Below are 21743 nucleotides of genomic sequence, written 5' to 3' on the forward strand. Positions count from 1 at the left end.
TTGTTTTATCACTGGTTTGCATTGGTAAGTCCCTCCCTCTGCCTGTTATACCATCAGATTTCTTCTGGTAGTTATGAGCCATTCCTCTGCTTTCAAAATGTCAGTCCACGCAGGAAATATTTCAATATTCTCAGCCAGGAAATGTCACTCCAAGCTGGATTTCTTTGTGAAATTCTGTAAACAAAAAGCAGTCATAGCTGGTGAAATTGTAAATTCTGTGAAGTTAAACATATCTCAGAGGCACATTTCCATCCTTCTGGCACTAATCCTAAAGAGCACAAGAACTCTTTGTATATCTTCTAATAGTGTATGCTAAAATTATTCTATAGTAATAGTAGCAGGAAAAGGTGTGCTGGTGATAAGGTTAATTTGTTTTGAACAGTGTGTTTCATTAAGGCGTAAATATGTCAAGTGAAGGAAGAAATAGCAAAAGAAATAATCGTCCCTGAAGAAAAGGAACCTTTCTCTCCATCACACAGCCTGTAGGGAGCTTCTATGCAGCCAGGTTCTCTCCAACTAGAAATAAATGCCCCTTTAAGCAAGCAAAATTCAGCCATAGCTAAGAGGAATCCTTCAGAAAGCAGAAGAATGAACCGCATTGTATTAAAACACAGGGAACCTAAAACAGTCGGATCTTTCCTTTACAGTTGTTTTTCATAAACATATATGAGGAATAATGCTCCCCTTGAAACTATACAGTGCAATGAGTTAGTATAACTGGTTTTCTTAATGATCTTCCTGATTTTAGTGATCAGTGCCCCAGGATGGGGCATTTAGTAAGTGCCTTCTGAAGCAATCACCCAGGAAGGAGTCTAATCAACAGGTTGCCTTCAAGACCACGGTGTGGTAAAGGTCTATAGGAAAAGGTCTGAACTTACTGGAATAAACAAAGTGCCCAGAAACTGCAAAATTCAAAGCCAAATATAAGCTGAGAAAAACTGCTTTGACTTTAACTAGACAACATTGGTTTAGCCTCCACAGCAAAAAAATAGCTGTGAAATGCAGGAGGTAGGGCTGGGGGGAGAATAATAGCAGAGAAAGCTGAGAAAAAGATTATCTCCTATAGATAAGAGAGTAAGATGTGTTATTTATCTACCAGTGGTAAATGAAAGGGCTGTGAAGAGCATAGAGGAATATTACAATATGCCTTAAGGATAATATTCCTCTTCAGTTTGGGATTTTTAGTATCTTGTACTATTGAAACTCTCCTCTGCTTGATTTTTTGGAGGTTTGTAGTACAAGGGACTTAGCCAACTTGCCAAGGCTGATCTTGCAAGAGGGGGGAAACACTGAAGTCACTGCAACTTTGCGAAAGGAAGTAGATTGATTTGAACTACTTTATCTTGTAAGAGAGATAGACTGGGTAGTGGTTTGATGCTCAAATCAGCTTAGTGACACCTGGAGTGAGGTGGAGGCCTCACAGCCTGATGTTGTTTCAGTTAAGAACAGAAAGACCCCTCAAAACTTGTACTGAGCTACCTGTCCCAAGGTCTTAGCAAAACACCGAGTCCTGCTTCTGACAACACAATCATCCTTGCCAAGAGCCATATAAAAATTAACTTAGTCCCACTTAGCCAAAAGGTGCCAATGAATTTTCAGAAGTATAAAATTGGCACCTGAAAGCCAGTTTTTTGGGAGGAAGACCACCCTACGTGATGGACAAGTCAATAGGCCTGGACCTCTCCCCCTCAAAGAAAGGATGCCCTTTCAGTAAGAGTAGCACCTCTGATAGTATGTTCCCTGGGAAAATAACAACTAACTCAAGTTTTGATTGCTACTTCTTTAATATATGTAAGTATATATGATTATTGTTAACTGGCTGTAATCATCTAGCGCTAGCACAGCGAGTGAGTTTATAAACAGCAATTCTGAACCTGTTTTTCTCTGTTGCTTTAAATGAACTACCTACTGTCATCATTGTAAAATTGTCTCAGTGAGAGTCCTTGGGAGGGCTCTGACAGACACTGTGAAGCTGTTTGCCTGCTCAGGTGACAGCCCCTTTGGCTCCCTAGTAGCAAGTATTAACCCTGTGGATGACAATAGTCTCACAGTTAACACTAACTGACTGGTGGGTAACTCATACATATTTCCACATAACCCTTTAGGCCATAAATCATTGACTAAGCCTGGGACTAGGGACGAATCCAGCCACACCTAGGCTTACCCTCTGAGGAGGAGCTAAGAAAGCAAGAGTGTCCTTCCTTAGTCTTGTGACTCAAAGGAAGGGCATCATGTATGAGAGTTTTACCTGTTTATGCAAGAGAGGTATTTTCTAGCTCTCTCTTGAGGATCAGGAGGAAGAGTGGTTGTCTCTTTAAAAAATAGTACTTCCCTGCCTTGTATACTTTATGAACTTCTTGTAAAAGTTAATTCTGATGGATGGCAATGACATCAATTTTTCCACACTTCTAACAAGAGTATTTGTGAGTTTGCTGGAGTGCATTACATTACAGCATGTGTGTGCCAGATCTAACTGCATTTCGTAGTTCTGTTACAGGCAATATTGTAGCTGAGGAAAATGCCACTCTACCTGTCACCTGCAACACTGCAGATGGCACCGTCTTTTCCTCCCTAAAAAACCTTATCTCAAGGAGAAAATAGGAGAATACAACAGGATACACGGGAACTTTTTTAAAAAGATTGAGATAACCTTTAATTAAAATAAATTGGGAAATGAAAAAGCTCTATTTCTATGCTAGTACTGAAGCCTACATAGATAAATAATTTGCACAGAGAAGAAACAATCTTGATTTTGCATACATAAACACACGTTTTGCACTAACTGTTACTACTCAAGAATGGGTTCTTGGGGCTAAAGTAGTTTGACAAAAATGTCAACTTATTGCTCACCAGTACTGTGAGTGCATATAAGTTGTAGAATCATAGAATGGTTTGGATTGGAAGGGACTGTAAAGATCATCTAGTTATTGTCTTCACAACCAGAACTAAAATATATGAAATATAATTAATATTTGGCAAGTTCTAAAGGAACAAAAGGACATCTTTCAGATGCTGGTTAGTATCAGTCTTAGCGCATAGCTATGTGTGCTAGTTAATGTGAGCCCAAAGAGCCTTTGAAGTATTTATGGAAGAAAAAATATCTTAAAGATAGGTATGCTACAAGATGTGCGAACTTCAGGAACTACTTGGACTTCAGACTGCCAGAAATCCAGGGTAGTGGATTAAATTAGACTTCTGCTTCATTCAGTAAATTCAATTTCCTGACAAGTTTTCTCATATTCAATCAGGTTGCCCACTGAATTGTGTTAGGGACCTCAGCACGTGTCTTGATTTCTTCGTACAGTCATACAGGCAAATGATTATGGCACATCTTAGATATTTCCCTAGCAAAGACATCATGAATATCTGTTAGGTGATATTGTAGGAGTTGCTTTGAAAGTAACAAAATATTATTGGGGTACTCAATCATAGTTACTTTTCTATGACTGATCTTACCAGATAACCTGATTATCTGTTTACACAGGAATCTGAGTGTAAACTAAGAAATTTTTTTATAGCAAGAAGGCTCTTACAGGGAAAATCAATATTTCTGGCTCCTGTAAAGTTACACTGAGTCATGAAAAAAGTAAATATTTTGTGTGAAGTCCCTGAAGTCAAGAAATTCCTTAAAAACATTTTATTTAATAAAAACTATGTTTCTTGAAGCTTAAAAATATACCAGTTGACAAATAAATATAATCTAGTACAAAGACTTTAATTTTTAAAATTAGATGATAAGGAAAAAGAATTATGGCTGTCATGTTTTGTAGTTCTGAATAAAATGTCCTTGATCCACAACCTATTATTGTTATTACTGGTAAATGCACTTTCTCCCACTTAATGAAAATTCTCAACAGTGACAACAACAACAAAAAAATCAACAAGAGTAGAAAACAAAGAGAGTACTTGGCAATGAGCTATGTCAGTGCTCCTTCCAATACATAATGTTCTTATATGACTCCAAAAAAAAAAAAGATACAGTAGGGACATATAAAAAAATAGTACTTATGTAGGTCTTACAAGTCACTGGATAAAATACATGGGCTTTTTTATTGTCAGTTGGCCAGAAATACAATGCCTATGTACACCAAAGGAATTTAATGGACATCCACATGCCTCAAGGTTTTCTAGAATATTTTTAGCATGCAGATTGCTTTGCACTTTGTTGTATTCCATATAGAAATGTATAACACACAATATGGAAGTACATCAAGTACATAGCTCCTACACTGGACTGTATTCACGCAATAAAACATTTTGCCTTTAACTTCACATAAGGAAAGATATAGAAACAAAATGCTGTGAAACTTTTGTAGGACAAATATGTCAACATTCGCTCCTCTCCATGGCCTGCAAGCAAAATAATACCTACAATATATTTAAGCAAACATGGGTTTTCACAAAAGCATCACACCTGATCACAAGACCACTGAATTAGTCAGAGATTTAATATCACTCTTAATTATACAGTATGGAGCAAAATGTCTGTAGCACTGGAGTTACATTTTTGGTATCAGTCTAAAATTTGAATGACAAAGTAAAGCATTGTAATAATTTCTCCACTCACGCCTACTCACAAAATAAAGTGGCTTCTCCACCAAGTTTGCTTCTGTGTTTCACTCTGCAGAATTGTATTGCACAACATCAGAAGAAAACACAGCATTATTCAGTTGGTCAAGAGACTGGAACCAAACAGTATTAATGGTAATTTCCAGTGTCCCATCTCATAAATTTCAAAATTAGAAGGAATGTTTATGCATCAGGCAAAATGAAAAGGGGAACTGGGAAAAAGACTGTGTACACAGTTGAAAAAATACTTCCAACTCTGCCTCCAAATTCAGATTTATCTGTGTTCGTAATATCATGTGGACAGAAGGAGGACAGGCTATATCTGCATATTCTTCTAAGGCAGATTTTTTTTGCAGTGGTACAAATAGGCTTGGAGTAGGATAAAAAATTCCTGCTGTGAAAGGATCCTTGGAGACAGCTAAAACAGAAAAGAGAGTGAAGAACACAAGAATCTACTGACCTGAGAAGGAAAGGAGCATATTATGACATTCATGACATTTGTGGGAAGTTTTAAAAACAAAATAAGTGGAAAAGGGACACAAAGAGGGCTGTGAGATGGAGCTTATCAGTCCCCAGAACCTATGAACTATGAGGTGCAACAAGTGCTAAAGTGCTGTTAGTAGCCCCAATACAACCGTTGCATCGATTCAACAGCTCTAGCTGTGGGGTGAAACTTTGCTGGTCATTTATTCAAGCATTCAGTGACTGTTTCATATTGGACAGTCAAGGCTGTGGGTACAGAAATTGTTAGCCATTCTAGTGAAACTCATTAAAGAGTTGCAAGACTTTTGGTTATTGCATTCATTTTTGATTCGATGACAGCTGGAGCAAGTTTATGTATCACAAATGTTTGCTGCACACTAATTCACTAATCATTATTGAGCTGGGAAGATTGCCAATAAAAGAAAAGCAGTAATTTAAACTGCTGAAAACAGACTTATGTAGTTCATGCCCCAGATTTTTTTTATTGTGGTTTTGAGCGTCATACTGGTATGCTGGTTTAGTAAATGGTGTGATCAAAAAAATACGGTCAAGAATATCTTCCAGGGTCAGCTCTCTGGAAATTTCATTAATCTTAAATTTGGCCAGCTGGTAAAGCAAGCAGTGCCTTTTATTGTAGGAAAACAGATCAGGCAATTTTCTTGGCACCTTGTTTACACATTTTTGGTTCCTTCTCCTTTTTCCTAAAAAAGGAAATTGGACAAGGATTGAACTACATGATTACTGTTTGCAACATTCAATGGCATGACTGGAGAAGAGAAGGCTCTGAGGAGATAGGGGCTGAAAGGGGCTACAGAAAGCTGGATCGGGACTGTTCACCTGAAGGGGCTACAAGAAAGCTGGGGAGGGACTGTTTCCAAAGGCTTGTAGTGATAGGACTATGGGCAATGGCTATAAACTGCAGAGGGGCAGATTTGGGCTTGATATAAGGAAGAATTTCTTCACCATGAGGGTGGTGAGGCACCGGCACAGGTTGCTCAGGGAAGCTGTGGCTGCCCCATCCCTGAAGGTGTTCAAGGCCAGGTTGGATGGGGCCTTGGGCAGCCTGGGCTGGTGCCCCCCATGGCAGGGGGTTTGGAACTGGATGATCTTTAAGGTCCCTTCCAAGCCAAATTATTCTATGATTCTATGTTTCTATGACTCAAAATTAAGAAATTTTTTTTTGGAAAAACAAAATAAAATTATCCCTAAAAATAATATGAAGTATTTCCAGCTCTGATACTGCTTGCTTTTAAAAGTCAAATTGCCAGATGCTTGGCTTGATGGCAAGAGGTTGAATTTCCCTGATATGAAACTCCACAATAACAAAAAAATCCTCCTGCTCCTGCTGAATGGAGTTTCCTGAATCTCCCTATTGTGTTCTGAGAAAGAAACTGTTTAACGCAAAACTAGATTTTATATCAAATAACACTGAAGTTACTTTTGCCTGGTTTGAATCTACAGCATAAGTACACATTTATTTACTGGATCCCAAATATTGGCTGATGCTGACAGTAATTAATTAATCAACCATAATGTTTGCAAAAGAAGATATTTCCATGAACATTTCACATACACATACTTATTTACAGCAGACATAAGTGAATATCAATAAGAGTTCTGTATTAACAGGCTGGTATTTTGTCTTTTGGAGTTAAGATTCTCCCTTACAGATATCTAACCTAACAGTATCCTGTTAAAACATCAAAGTCCTGCTTTGAGCAGGAGGCTGGAGAGGTGACCTCCTGACATTCTAGATTATTTTTTGTTTCTGTGATCCTAACTGCCCTACATAAATATACATATTTTAAGAAAATTGCAGTCTCGACGATCATGAACACTGATATAAGCAACCTGAAAAGATACCAGTTTTTAGAGATGTGATATTGCTTTGCTGGTGCACTCAACCAAAATATAAAGAGAGCCCAGGGACCTTCAAGTAGGTCAGAATACTTGATTCTCTTCCCACTGCCCTCCTTCTGTGTCATTCTCACACACAGCTACTTTCATCCCATCTTATGTCTTTGATTTTTCTGAATAATAAACATAACTTTGAAAAACACTCTCTATAGAAAAGTTTGATGGTCTTGTATATAGTATTTCGTTCCTCCTCAAATGAATAATTCTAATTTGAAAAAATTATTTCCAAATAATGAAGATTACTGTGACTGCTACAAAGACATGACTATGTGAAAAGTCTGTGTACAATCTTTCCCATACATCATGACCAACCAAGCTTCATGTTGCTTGTATTTCTCCTTTTTGGGATGACAGTGGTGACAGACTGAGTAAATAAGGCCGTTGTTTTCCTATGTAAACAGAAGCCCTCTTGGATAAAGAATATGGTCAAATAATCCAGCCTCAGTCTGTAGCCACTCGTGATTTCTACCCATCTGCTAAACTGAAGAAACTTCTGGAACAGCTTTTCCACTCCTATTTAAAAGGCTTCTCAACTTTCTTTCTAAAGAAAATCATTCTCCTAGGTCTTACTAGTAAAGCACATATTCTAGTTCAATGCCTCTTCTCTCAATTCTTCGCACCATTTTATCAGCATCCTTAAAACTGTGATTTCTATAGGCCCCAGTACAAGACTGCAACAAACATTTCAGTTGGAGTACCCTCAATACCAGTTACAGAGGCATATACAGTTCTTGTTCATCATTCCTGTCATGTCCCTGCAAAACAGCTACCCAATGCCATACTAATTAATTTTTCAAGTGATTTAATACTTCATTTTTACAAAAAAAAAAAATTTGGGGGGGTAAAAAGAATCTTTAATCCAAGTCTTCTTCTATGTGAGTCTATGAGACTACATGATAAATTTGATGTCATTACTCTATTTGTCCAAAATTTTTGAGAACCATACATTTTACAGGCTTAGATCTCTAGAAATGTATTGATTTAGGAAGGAATTGGTGGCCATTAATCAGTATAGCAAAAAAGGAGAAGAGATGGCAACAGTTTCACACCGTTTCTCTGTCTCTTAGGTCAGAGTTGGCCCTCCAAAGCAGGATGACAGAGTGCAGTTGCTAACTTACCTAGAACAGACCCACAAATCTTGTCCTGAACAGCCTGAACTCCATGTTTCCTAACACAAACCAGCTCTGTTTGAGGACCTTGCTGACCACAACTATTCACAACTATTAATGCCTTGCTGGCTAACAATATCTCTACATCATACAGCCAGTCCTCACTAGAGAAAAGCAGGAAGAAATGATTTGGGGATGGAAATGCATGAACAAATGCTGACTTTGTGGGAGGAGATATGGTGTATTGAGCCCTAGAGTTTCTAGATGAAATCCTTGCACTGTATACAATTGTGGGGATGAATAACAGCTGCCTTGATGAACAAGGGGTGGAAAGGAGGAGATGGACTTAGCTACCTGCTGTGACTTCATTAGGTAAAAAATTGTCAAATCAGATCTGAAAACAATCATCTTATTTTTGACATATTGGAATGGTTTTATCCTCTTGCATAAAATTTTCACAATAGCACATGCACTTCTCTGTTAGGTGCAGATCTTTTCTGTAATAGTCATCACAAAGGAAAAAACCCAAAATCGCTATTTGAGCCAATACATTAGATTATGTTTGCGTTGGGGATTGGATTGACATTTTCAGTCAACAATTTTTATTTTTTTATGAAATGTTGTATAAATTAGCACACTGCATTAAAGACATGTTCCACCTCTGCTGTACATTTTAAAAAATGGCACTTACTGCAAAACCTTGTAGGTTTTGTTCCTCTTTCTTGATTGTGATACAACACAGTGTGCCTCTAAAGTATTCAGAATGCAGAGGATCACCATTCTTTGGTCTGTTTTATTCTTCCTTACATCACTTCCCAAAGAAGTGGAAAGAAATTTACTCTCTTCACTCTGCTGACATTTAGAAAGAAGATGTCATGTTAGTTTTAATATATTTCCAAGTTCATTCATGCTGAGTGAACCTTTTATCTTTTAAAATGCTAGAAGCGCAACATAGGGTGCATGAAGCCAAAGGAAAATCACTTGATGTCTTTTAAAATTGCTGGTATTTAAAAGTTTCAAAGTAACGTTCCAAGATACTTCTCAAATTTGCATTTTAGTTTTCAATTACTACTGTTGAATCCAATTTTCACCTCACATATGAGGAAGATTGATACAGTATGACAGAACTAAGTCTCAAGAAGCAGAATAAATCAGGTTTTTTTCTTCCATGAGAAAAGCAGAACAGTAAAAGATGTAAATGAATTTATCCATATCAATCCCATGCTATTACTTTTTGCTCTAAAGAATCTTCTACTTTCCTTTAAAATATCACAAAGTTTTAAACCATCTTTGAATACAAGAAACAAGCGGTAGTATATAACATTTGAAAATTAAAGTAAAGGCTTTTTTTTCCTGCAGGAATTTTCTCCCCCACATCCCCAGTCCCTTCAGAACAACTGTGGAAAACAATCTTTCTTTTCAGCAATATTGCTATAAATTATATCAAAAGATATTTAACACTCCCACTGAATTAGGCTTCAGCTTGTTTCCTCTTTCAAAGAGCCCCCCCCTCCCATGAGCTCTTGCTTCATGCTGGAACACATTGTCAGCACTGACTTAAAAGGTTAAAGTGCTGTTTGTGCATAATCAATGCCACCTCCAGAAACTGGGAGAAAATGCCATTAGTCAGAAGTTACTCTCGCATGAACCTTGATCTCAGCTGCCTGCCTCTCTCCAACCACCTTGGCAGTGCCATGTCCCATCCCCACTCTACAGGAACCAACCTCACAGGATTGTTGGTTCCTTCTTTAGAAGATAAATTGACGTGAGCAATTTTATGGTGGAGGTGTTCATGGTAGGTGTCTGGGTGCATGGTACCATGAACACCATGAATCATAGAATGGTTTGGGTTAGAAGAGACCCTTAAAGGGCATCTAGTCCAACTGCCCTTTAATGAACAGAGACATCTTCAACTAGATCAGGTTTCTCAAAGCCCCGCCTACCCTGACTTTGAGTGTTTCCAGTGATGGGGCATCTACAACACCTCTGGGCAACCTGTTCCAGTGTTTCACAACCCTCATTGTAAAAAAATTCTTCCATATATCCAAGCTGAATCTACCATCCTCTAGTTTAGAGTCCTATTACTATACACACTACTAAGATGTCTGTCCTTAGCACTTATAAGCCCCCTCTAAGTATTGAATGGCCAAAAGAAGCCATCAGCCTCTTCTGCAGTTCCTCCATAAGCCTAATGATGGTTTAATTGTTTTTAACATATGATCTGTCTCAAGCAGCAGAGGTCAAACTGTCAAATGTAATGAAAAGGAGAACCTGCTGTCTCATTTATGTGTCCTGAGAAAGGCAGAGAAAACAAAATTACATTTAACTGAGCAGCGGATAATAAGATCTGTGAGCTACAAGTGGAGTGGGAATTCTCTATGTCCTGTCCTGATAAAGGCAATTAGAGATGCATTATCACAATAAAACCAAGTGTCCTCCAATAATCAGTGAACTTCTAGTGAATGTGCTGGTGCTGATAGATCACAGTCCAAAAAAAGGCAGAGGCAGATAAGATGGCCTCTGAGCATCATGTGAATAAACAATTTTTTTAAAGAATGAGAATTTGAACAAGAGAAGATACTAGTTAAATTATTGTTAAATAATTTACAAAAAAAAAAAATAACCACCAAGGAAAAACTGGACCAAATATGGGAATAATTAAAAAAATGATGAAAACATGATAACATCATAAACCATAAGAGGAAATCTTGAAGAAGAAATAAGAAAAAAAATAGCCACCCAGACAGAGCTTCAGTGGGCACATGAAGCTACCCAGACCCTGGGCTGCAGGCCGTGCCCCCTCCCACACCGACTCACGTCACCAGTACTGGCTTCACTTGTAGAAGCTGCACTTGCGTGGGGGAACTCCTCCGCTTGGTGGCAGAGCTGAGGGAGGAGGTAACTAGGCTAAGGACTGTCAGGGAGTGTGATAGGGAAACATTCCCTAGGCTGCTCCATCCTCAAACAACCATCAAAGCATCCTCTGAGCAAAAGAAGAGGGGAGTGGTTGTCTTGGGGGATTCCCTTCTAAAGGGAACAGAGGGACCTGTCTGCAGACTGGACCTGCTCCACAGGGAGGTCTGCTGCCTACCTGGGGCATCAGTGAAGGACGTCACTAGAAAACTTCCTTCCCTGGTGAAAACCACACATTATTACCCTCTGGTAGTATTTCAAATTGACAACGATTACACACGCAGGAAGCTGAGAGCCATTAAGAGAGACTTCAGGGCTCTGGGGAAAACAATGGAAGGCTAAACACAAGTAGTGTTTAGCTCCTTTCCAGCACTCAGGAATGAAAAGCAGGAGATCAAGAACAATCAGTTGATTAATATCTGGCTCCGAACCTGGTGTGAGGAGAAAAACTTGGGTTCTTTGATCATGGACTGGCCCACAAACCTCCAGGCTTCCTTACTAGGTAAGGGGCACTTGTCCCCTAGGGGTACTAGAGTCCTCACTAAAAATCTAGCAGGGCTCATAAACAGAGCTTTAAACCAGGTGAGGTTCAGGCTTGACATCAGAAAAAAAAATTTTCATGAGAAGGGCCGTTGTACACTGGAACAAGCTGCTCAGGGAGGTGGTTGAGATCAATAGAAACTGGAAAGGCAGCAACTAAGGACATCAAGAGAAAACAAGATAGAAACATAGAATGGATTGGGTTGGAAAGGACCTTAAAGATCATCTAGTTCCAACACCCCCAGCTATGGGCAAGGACACCTCACAGTAGACCAGGCTGCTCAAGGCCCCATCCAAGATAGGCATCACTTTTTCAGAAGCAGAAAGCCTTTAAGGAAATAAATAATTCAGTTGGGGTACTAGGAACCAGAGTAATTTCAGAGAAGCTGAAGTCTTATCTGTGAAATCCTTGCTCCTCCTGAGCAGTTCCTTACACCTTTAAAAGCCCCATTGATTTCTATTACCGGTTTCCCAAGGATCTCCAGTGGGAAGTACTGTATAAGGTGATTATTATGAGCTAGCCCTAATAGTTTGTTTTCTTCAGTCCTTTGTGTTTAACAGAAGAGAATGACAGGAAGATATTTGTGTAGAGAATATGTAGTCATTGCTGATTTAAATATTTGTGTTTCTGAGATGTAACACTTCTGGCCCAAGTATTCAGTCACCACACAGTTAACATTCCTACTGGCTTCGTTAATCAAAAAAATGAATGGGAAAACATAGGTGAGCATTATGTTAATCTCAGTCTTTAATCTACGTGATATCTAAAGGAATAAACCTATCACATCAAGGCAAATGATCGGTTCTGATCTTATTACTGTTGAGTGGGTTACTGAGTGGCAGTTTATTGATATACAATTGATGTATATGAGTCAGACTTGAGGAAAATAGTTAATGATGTTTGTCTAAAATTCAGATTTTATTGACACTAACATAAATCAAACTATTGAACTGAAAGTGTACTAAAGCCTAGCTTTTACATCAGGAGATAAATAATGACATAACTATAAACTATTTTTATCATTACATGATTGGTCATTTTACTTTTGCTTTTAACAGTCCCTCTTGAAAAGATATTTTTATCTTTTCAATAACACAAAGTCACACAAACATAATGCACACCAAATTCTCTCCTCCTTTCTCCCCTGAATATAACAAAAGCAAAATCACAGCACAACACATGAACAAAACTTCTGCAAGCATTTGGAAGAAGCTTCACAAGTCTATCAATGACTCTAAGTCTGGAATCATTAATAATTAACTCCATCCTACACATAGTAGGCAATATCAAAAGCCAAAAGTGGAAACTAAATCAAGGAGAAAAAGCTAATTCAGTAGTGCAAAGAAATAAGAAGGGATGCATAGTCATTTGTTATGCAAAGGGGTATTTTGAATGCAGGAAAATAAAAACTTAGATTTTATTCAAGGTGCAAAAAGTACAGCAGCAAGGGGTTGAGAACTATAACTGGAACAGTGGGAGATGAAAATGAATTGCTGTGAAATAGTCTTGAAGTTCAAATTATGTGGTGGTTAAAGTCCTGGTTTTGTTAATATGATCCAGCTTCATTATTATTTTCATGACTATCAATATCCATTAAAAACTCCCAAAATAATAATGAAACCCCTATCAGTAGCTGTTTTAATTATCATTCTGATGGTACTTTTGGACCGCTTTTTCTTCCAAGCTCCTTCGTCATTTAATCAATGTTCTTACATCACAAAGATTTTACATAGTTCTTTAGAATTACAATCCCAATTGCAATCCCAGATAAACTGTAATCATATAGAAGCAGCTCAATGGGTCATGTGAAATGGACAGTATTCTCTCCTTCCAGAGCAGCTTGACATAAATAACTAGCTGAGACATGCACAATGAGAAACCCATGAAGAGTTCACAAAGAAGCTTCCTCTCACTAACTCAAGTCTCAATTTTCCGAATGTCTAGACAAGAGCATCCTCAGCTGCCTCGAATGCAAAGATGTACAGGTATTTTTCAGAGACACTTTCATTGTGCTGTGACTTGCAAGTAAATGAATACAAATAACTTTTGTCTAAAAATCCTAAGCTTGTGTTGTGATTTAGCTAGCTTTCTTCTTGCAAGAAGAAAATTCTGAGAATCAAAGAGTGTGGGAGAGAGAGGGAGTCCCTAACTGAGTCTGACATAACCTTTAGGTAACATAGTCATGTTTCAAGTGCTTTTAGCTATCAAAGTCTATTCAGGTATACAGATAAATTTCAACTGGTTCAACATCACAAGAAGGCAATTAAGCCTCAAGTACATTATGCTCCTAGGTTTTCTGTGAGATAGTTAAACTCTGTAACAGAAATTCTTGGACTATAAATTTTGATTTGTCCCAAGTCATAATCCAGTAAGTCACAATAAAAAAATATCTATAGCTTTAGCTTTTAAGAAATTCACAGAATAATTAGATTGGATACATATTATTTGGAGGTTATCTGGTCTGCCACCCAACTCAAAGCAAAACTCTCTTCAGAGTTAGTTACAATTTTGAAATTAGACCAGCTTGTTCAGGGTAGAAATCCAGTCTAGACAAATACTTTTTGAGGCAGCAATTCATGACAAGGAGGCATTCTGTGTCTTTGGCAACTATATTCTCTCATAAATGTCCTTAGCTGATAGGAGTCAGCTCAAAACAGACAAAAACTGCCTAATGAATAATATACACTAAAATACACTTCATATTTCTGAAGTGTAGGAGGCAGTCTTGGTGGCTGTACTGTGGCCTTTCAGGATATTTCCAAGATTTAAACAAACTCCATCTAGACTCGTAATGGCATGTCCAGAAATTTCATTACTAGCTACCAGAGAGGAGCCCTGTCTTTAATATTCTTCTTATATCTTGATTTGTTTCATATACGTCTTTCTACAAATTTCATATGTGCAATTAGAAAAGCAATTTCCATGTAGGCAGAGAACACCCATGAAAAGAGATGTAGGATTTTGCAGCATGCACAATATAAAATTTTGTGTTGGCTTAGTGCAAAAATTGGAGGCATTTTTGAATGAAAAGATAAAAGTATTTTGGTGAGAAACAGCCACTAAAGTAGACATGAATATATCCACAGTCGCCTCACTCCAAATCTTCATTTATTGCCTGGATTTCACTTTTCTTCTGAGACAGATAATTTTAAATACAATATCAGCAAAATAAAAAGGGGTAGATAGCCTTTAAACATGAAATGTTTTATGGTGAAAAGCAATGTTTTCAAATTACTATAAACCACTTGTGGTACCATAGAAAAGCTTGATTTGAGATCCTTTTGAACTCCCCTTACTGCTTTTTTGTCAGCTGTATAATTACCAGTTTCTTAATGCAGACAATCATCATTCCTTGGTTTCAGTGAATTATGCCTCATATCATTGTACTGATCATGTTGATGCTGCCTCTCTTTTCTTCATATTGACCAGACTTGATAGGAAAACAACCATATTTCAGAAAGAGATCCAATCTATTGCTAGTATATGTGGAAGACTGAAGGCACTCTGGCTTTTGGGGCAACATCAAAGTTAATTTTCAGTGACAGTTGTTTGAACCGTGATTTTTATAAGGTGTAGTCAGCAAACAATTCAAGATGATAGTCAACAGTTATCACAAATGAGGAACCCTTCATTACATACCACTGATCATCTGTTTTGCCTTCTAAATCAATAGTTAAGGCCCTCAGCTACTACTAGTGCACATAATTTCACTAAATCTTAGAGAAAAAAACAAATTAAAGAAAATCCAATTTAGAATTGAACTGCTGAAACAATTTACACAAACATGACAGACTATTATTACTGAAGTTTTCCAAAGATATTTCAGCAGCAATTTATAAGCCTTAAATGAATTCTAAAGTTCAGCATGTTTAAAATTTTGACAGTAGAAGAAAAAAGGCTTTTTTCTTTACACTATGTTAACTAGTCTTTTTCATTTTAATTAAACATCAGGAAAATCCCAAGAAGGAAGTGCAGTTCCCAAATTCTGCATTCACCGATATGAAGGAAGTAAAAGTGTTTACAGAATGTGCAAGGATACAATTATTGACAATATGGAATGTCAAGCAGCAGTTTAGTTGAATTAACAGCAAGAGGAATTCATAAGCAGGATTATTTTGAGATTTCATCTGCTTGTTTAATAAGAAAATTCAGCAAGATTCTTTTCTTCTTTGGTCAGTTGGTCTTTGCATGTCTTTTTAATTGAAGTGACTTTGGGATTTTGAAAAGAAATGTTTTTCTTCTCTTCTGCCTTCTCCAGGCCCAAGTTATGCATACCTTCCAAATGAGTGACTAATAGCAAAATATTCCACACTCGAAACTGTGGCGGACTTGAATATTAAAGTATTTGGACAACACTGGAAGAGACGTATGACAGTAAGGAACATTGATCTTGTTTACTAAAGGACTAACTTAATGCATGGTTTGGTTTGGAAGCTGCTGAGAAGAGGTGTTTTTCAGTGTCTTTTTAGCCAAGTGAACCCTCATTTTCCACAAAGTTACATAAAATAGCTATATAGGTTCAAGAAAATGTTGCCCTATCCCCGTATCAAGTCTCCCCAAATAATTGGCACCAGATGTGGAGAAAAGAGTGTAAGACAAATGCAGGCATATCATGATACTTATACATTGTAGCAAAGCAGAAGGCTGTTCCTCTTCATTTTTTGCTCTATGACTTTGTCTAATTGCTTTTTGAATCAGTGCAAACTCTTTGCATTGATGGCACGCTGAAGCAATGAGTATTATCGTTTAAGAGTGTGTGGCATACCAACCCCTCTGTTCCTTACTACCTTTCACCCAGCAGTTCACTCCTGCCTTCTATCAGGTCTGGACAATCTCCCTGTCTGACATCTCCATGATTTTGTAGAATTTTAACATCAGCTATTTTACAGGCTATGGAGTCGTGGCCTTCTTTCATCCTGTTCCACAGACTTGCTTATCCTTGTGAATTTTCTCTGTACCTTTTTCTTTTTGATAACCGTGAATATTATAGAATTATAGAATTATAGAATTATAGAATCATTTAGGTTGGAAAAGACCTTTAAGATCATCAAGTCCAACTGTAAACCTAACACTGCCAACTCCACCACTAAACCATGTCCATAAGCACCATATCTACGTGTCTTTTAAACACCTCCAGGGGAAAGCACACGGCATATTGCAGGGAAAGACAAGAATCTGACCAAATCACCTGGCCTCTCCATGAAGTGAGAGGGTCTTTAGGACTAAGGAGGATGTGACAAAAAAAAAAAAAATAAAGGGCAGGGGGGGAGGAAACACCCAAAGACACAGAAGGATGTGAGAACTCTTGAATCCCACAGCTGCTTCAGGCCTGATTCTCCAAGATGCCAGGTATTGCTCAAGGCATAAGTATGTTGTGAGTTCACAACAGTATAATCCTTTCCATTCTGCTCTCTTTGCCGCTCCTAGTCTGCCCTTAGTTTGCTTTTTAGATCACTGCTGATTACTGAGCTGATGTTTGCATAGAAACGTACAGGTGTGCAGAACATGTCTGGTTCATCATGTGCTTAAGGACTACTCTGTATAAAAGAAATAACAAATAAGAGGTGAAGTGGTAAATTAGGCAGATAAACAACTACATAGGAACCAGGTGACTATGGGGATGGCACTGAAGACTGGAGCTCTTTGGTCATTAAGGGAACTGCTAGGGCACAGTCTTGAGAATTGCCCTGAACTGTATAACAGATAACGAGTGGAAACATGATTACTGTGAGCATTGGGGGACATATCAGAGGACTTGTATGAAACTTCTGCTGGGCTTCCAGAAGGGACTTGAGGATTGTGTAAAATTTATTATGTAATGTTTAAGGAAGGGCCAAAGGTGAGGAAATGGAAAGCTGTAAGTTACAGGGCCCATAGCTGTACATGCCAGTAATTTGCTACTGACCAGACGTGCACACGTCTACTGGGTATGGCTGCTACATTAATATCTTTAACAAGAACAGTCTATTATATTTCTAAAATCTCTTTCTGGATTGGTGACAGATAAAGTACACGCAAAATGTCTTGCTTTAAGTTAGGATAGGGTTAATTTTCTTCCTAGTAGCTGGTATAGTGCTATGTTTTGGATTTAGAATGAGAACACTGTTAAGAACACAGTGGTGCTGAGAAGTGCTTACACTAAACCAAAGACATCTCAGCTTCTCATACAACCCTGTCCCTGAGGAAGCTACGGGTACACAAGAAGCTGGGAGGGAACACAGCCAGCACTGCTGACCCAAACTGGCCAAAGGGATATTCCATACCATATGATGAAAAAATAAAATTGGGCGCAGTTGACTGGGGGTCGGTGGCCACTGCTCAGAGACTAGTTGGGCATCAACCTGTGGGTGGTGAGCAATTGCACTCTGTATCACTTCTTTTGTATGTTGTTGTTGGTGGTGGTGATGTTATTTCCCCTTTCTTTTTCTGTCCTACTAAATGGTCTTTAACTCAATCCATGAATTTTATCTTTTTTAGGTTCTCTTCCCCATACCATTGGGGGTAGAGAGTGTGAGTGAATATCTGTGTGGTGTTTAGCTGTCAGCTGGATTAAACCTCTACAGACAATTACCTATTGAAAAGGAAGGTTATTTTTTTCCCTCAATATCTTGCTGAGTTCCACCTGTCATTTTATTTCAGTCAATTAGTATCACAGTGCCCTTCTGTAACTCTGCAATACGTTGTCATTTTTCATACCCCAGATAACTCCATACATCTGTACATTTTGCTGCACTGAGAAAGCTGACCGTCAATTTCAGTCATTTTTTTTCTTTTTTTTTTGATGAGTTACTTATCTATGTAGTGATTCTCTGTCATCCCAATAGCAAAATAGTTTCTTCGAGAATGTTCTTGAGTCACAAGCCTCACTCAGAGAAGCAGATATCAACTTGATTCTACTTGCTCACATTGCCAGTGATTTCTCCAAATAACTGAGAGATTTGTGAAGTGGTTGGTAAGAACGATATTGACTCTTCCCCAGCATTCCTTCCTTCCTTCCTTCCTTCCTTCCTTCCTTCCTTCCTCCCTTCCTCCCTTCCTTCCTCCCTTCCTTCTCCACCCCTTCCGTTAGTTTTTCCACGCAGTTGCCTCTAGCCTTGCCATTACTTTATGAATACTTTATACATGGTTGTGTTTAACTGACCACTGCTTGTTCTATGTTTGATTAGGCCCTAATTGCATTGCAGCCCAGTAATCATCGTTATCAATATTAGCACTGTCTTCCGCATCGATCTCTCATTTTCTGCTTAATGATATCACTTCATCCACTGTCACATTTAAATTACTCCTTGTTTCGGTGGAGATTTCGCGTCCCTTATAAACTAAGCTCTGTGATCAGACATATGTAGTCTGGCTCTGCCATGCTTCATTATCCCCCAGTACTCCTTTGGCTGCAATCAGAGACAACAGATACAAACAAATTTAATGTAAATTTTAACAATCTGAGAAGCTGGAATGCAGTGCTTTTGAAATCCAGCTACTGATTAAGCTAAAAATACTGCAAAAAGATGACAGAGTGGTTTAGAAAAGGGTCGATTTCAGCAATTATTTAACATTGTAAAATAGTTTTATTGTTCTCAGGTTAGACAGAGACTGCTTAAGAAACAGAATACTAATGTTTTGCCCATTTGTTCTTTATTGCACAGGATGGGAAAGCTAGGCACTGGAGATTAACATGGGACACATTATTTGATGTATGTTGTGCCAATGACATTCTGTAATTAGGAGGTACTTGAATTACAGACTAGGCCAATCACCAATAAATTTAAAAGAAATGTTTCTACTGAATTTAAAAAATATTTAGATTGGTCTGTAGTAGCCTGACTCTAGAGTCTCATGCAGCTTTCACCAAAGTAAATGCTGCTATGAATACCTATTAAGGGGAAGAGAAGCCAGTTTAAAATATATCTTACCTAAATCTCTGAACAGCTTAGGGTTCTGTAGTCTCAAACGTTTGCGTGTCCGAATGGAGTTATGTGCAATATTAAGGATAGAGAGTCGCCTTTCCTATTAGATTTTCTTTAAAAATTACAGTAACTCTCTACAGGTTTTGGCAATTGAGAAATGTATTACTTCAAGAATAGAGGTTCAAATCTGAATTTTCCTTTTAAGTTTATTTCATTTTCACTTGAAAAATATTTTAAAGGATTCGTTGGTTTTTTGAGGGATCAGACTGAAGAAAAATATGTGATTTGAATGATGACAGTCCTGGAGAAGTAAAGAGCAACAGGAAAAAAAGAAATCTGCTTGAGAAACCATCTCTTTTCAGATTCCCCAAGAATACAACTCTAAAATACAAGATTTGTTCTTGAAGCCCGTGCAGCAATTCCACCAGATGTCCGTTGCTTGGTTCCTATACTTATTCGGTTTTTATTTTTTTAACAAACAGATGATTCTGTGTAGTGTCCTCTTCCCACAGAATGGGAGTCTTTCAGTAAAGACACATTTATGTTTAAAATCTGCTGTCATTTTTTGAGTATTTAGTAGAGGGAACTTTAGAACAAAAAAATGGCTTTGAATTGGAAGTAAAATAAGGTCATTTTAAGTTTCTGTCAGGAACACAGCAGATATCTATTTATACCCTAACATACCTTTGGGGCTAACCCTTTGCCAAAAGCTCTTAATAAGAAGCTGTGAGAATTCCAGCCAGTAAACTGCTCATTCAATTATTTTAAATATATTTTAACACACAAAGTTATAATCTCCATTATTTTCACTAGAAAACATTATTTTCCTTTCATGTTTTAGTTGTGAAAGGAATTATGGCCTGTAAAATAAACCTGATGAAGCAAAGATATCTAAAAGAAAAGGTAAAAATAAAAGAGCAAGAAACCTAATTTTTTGATTTGTGAATTACATCTTGGGCCTAAAAGATGATATTTTTCTGCCAGAAGAGCTGAAAAAATTGTTTTTAAAAAATGCATTGCAACTGTACTACATCTGCAGTGGACATCAAAAAATTATCTCACATCTGTAAGTTATTTGTATAAATCATCTCATACTTCATTTAGAACAAGAATCATAGAATCATAGAATCATAGAATAACCAGGTTGGAAGAGACCCACCGGATCATCGAGTCCAACCATTCCTATCAAACACTAAACCATGCCCCTCAGCACCTCGTCCACCCGTGCCTTAAACACCTCCAGGGAAGGTGACTCAACCACCTCCCTGGTAAGATGCACAGTATAATGAAAAGAGTGTGTTGTGATCGTGACAAACACATCTCAGGGTTTGTTGACATATTCAGATCTAGAATCCCGACTTTTTTTCAGAAATATCTTCTTGCAACAATCTGAGTCAGAAACTACAGAAAAACAGTTTCCTATGGGAAACCTCCTATGACCCTCATCCAGTCCAACTTGTTCCAGTTCAGAAATTCCAGCATTTATCTTTGTGATCCCTTCCTCCTGCAGTACCTCCTTCCACCATGCCCTAATAACTTTTTTTTCTACCATCATTTAAATTTCTCTGACAACTTCTAGGTTTTGGATAGCAAAGAGACATCTAGTGTGGCTAGTTCTGAACCACTGATCAGGTTGCTGGCATCAGCTCAAATTGAATAAACTAGAGCAGCTATTCACTGCTTTAGGAAAGAATAGCTAGAGAGGAACAAACTGAACAGAAAACTCTCTCCTCCGTCTTCTATAAGAAGCTAAAGGACCACAAAACCTTTCTGATGTCCATTGAACTATCACATATGGCTGGAATTATTCAGTATGCCCCCAAATTCTCTGGGAAGTGCTGGAAGAAGAAGAAAAGGACAAGGAAAGAGTATGATTTAAAAACTCTCATTTCCTTATGAAACAAGGTTTAAAAAAATCAGTACTTGCATTCTCAGTGGTGATCCTTCTAACTAGAAGCCAAATAGTACATCCAAGTTGTCTGTTTTAAGCAAACTTTGCAAAACCTGAATAGTAAAGACAGAACCTGAACATCAATACCTAACTGTTCCCAAATGTGGCATCTTTTGAGGCTTACTGTATTATTTTGGCATAGATTAACTGCATATTTTATGCAGAACTAAGAGAAAAATTGGACACCAATGGGCACTCATCTAGCAGAGAAAGGCATAACAAGAATCAATGGCTGGATCTTGCTGCTAGACATACTCAGACTTATAATGAGGCAATTTTTTAATTGCAGTGGTGATTAACTATCAGAGCCATCAAGTAAAGTGATGGTATTTCTCCTGTGGTTGAAATCCTTAAAT

The sequence above is a fragment of the Phaenicophaeus curvirostris genome, chromosome 2, assembly GCF_032191515.1.
Source record: "Phaenicophaeus curvirostris isolate KB17595 chromosome 2, BPBGC_Pcur_1.0, whole genome shotgun sequence".
Taxonomy (NCBI): Eukaryota; Metazoa; Chordata; class Aves; order Cuculiformes; family Cuculidae; genus Phaenicophaeus; species Phaenicophaeus curvirostris.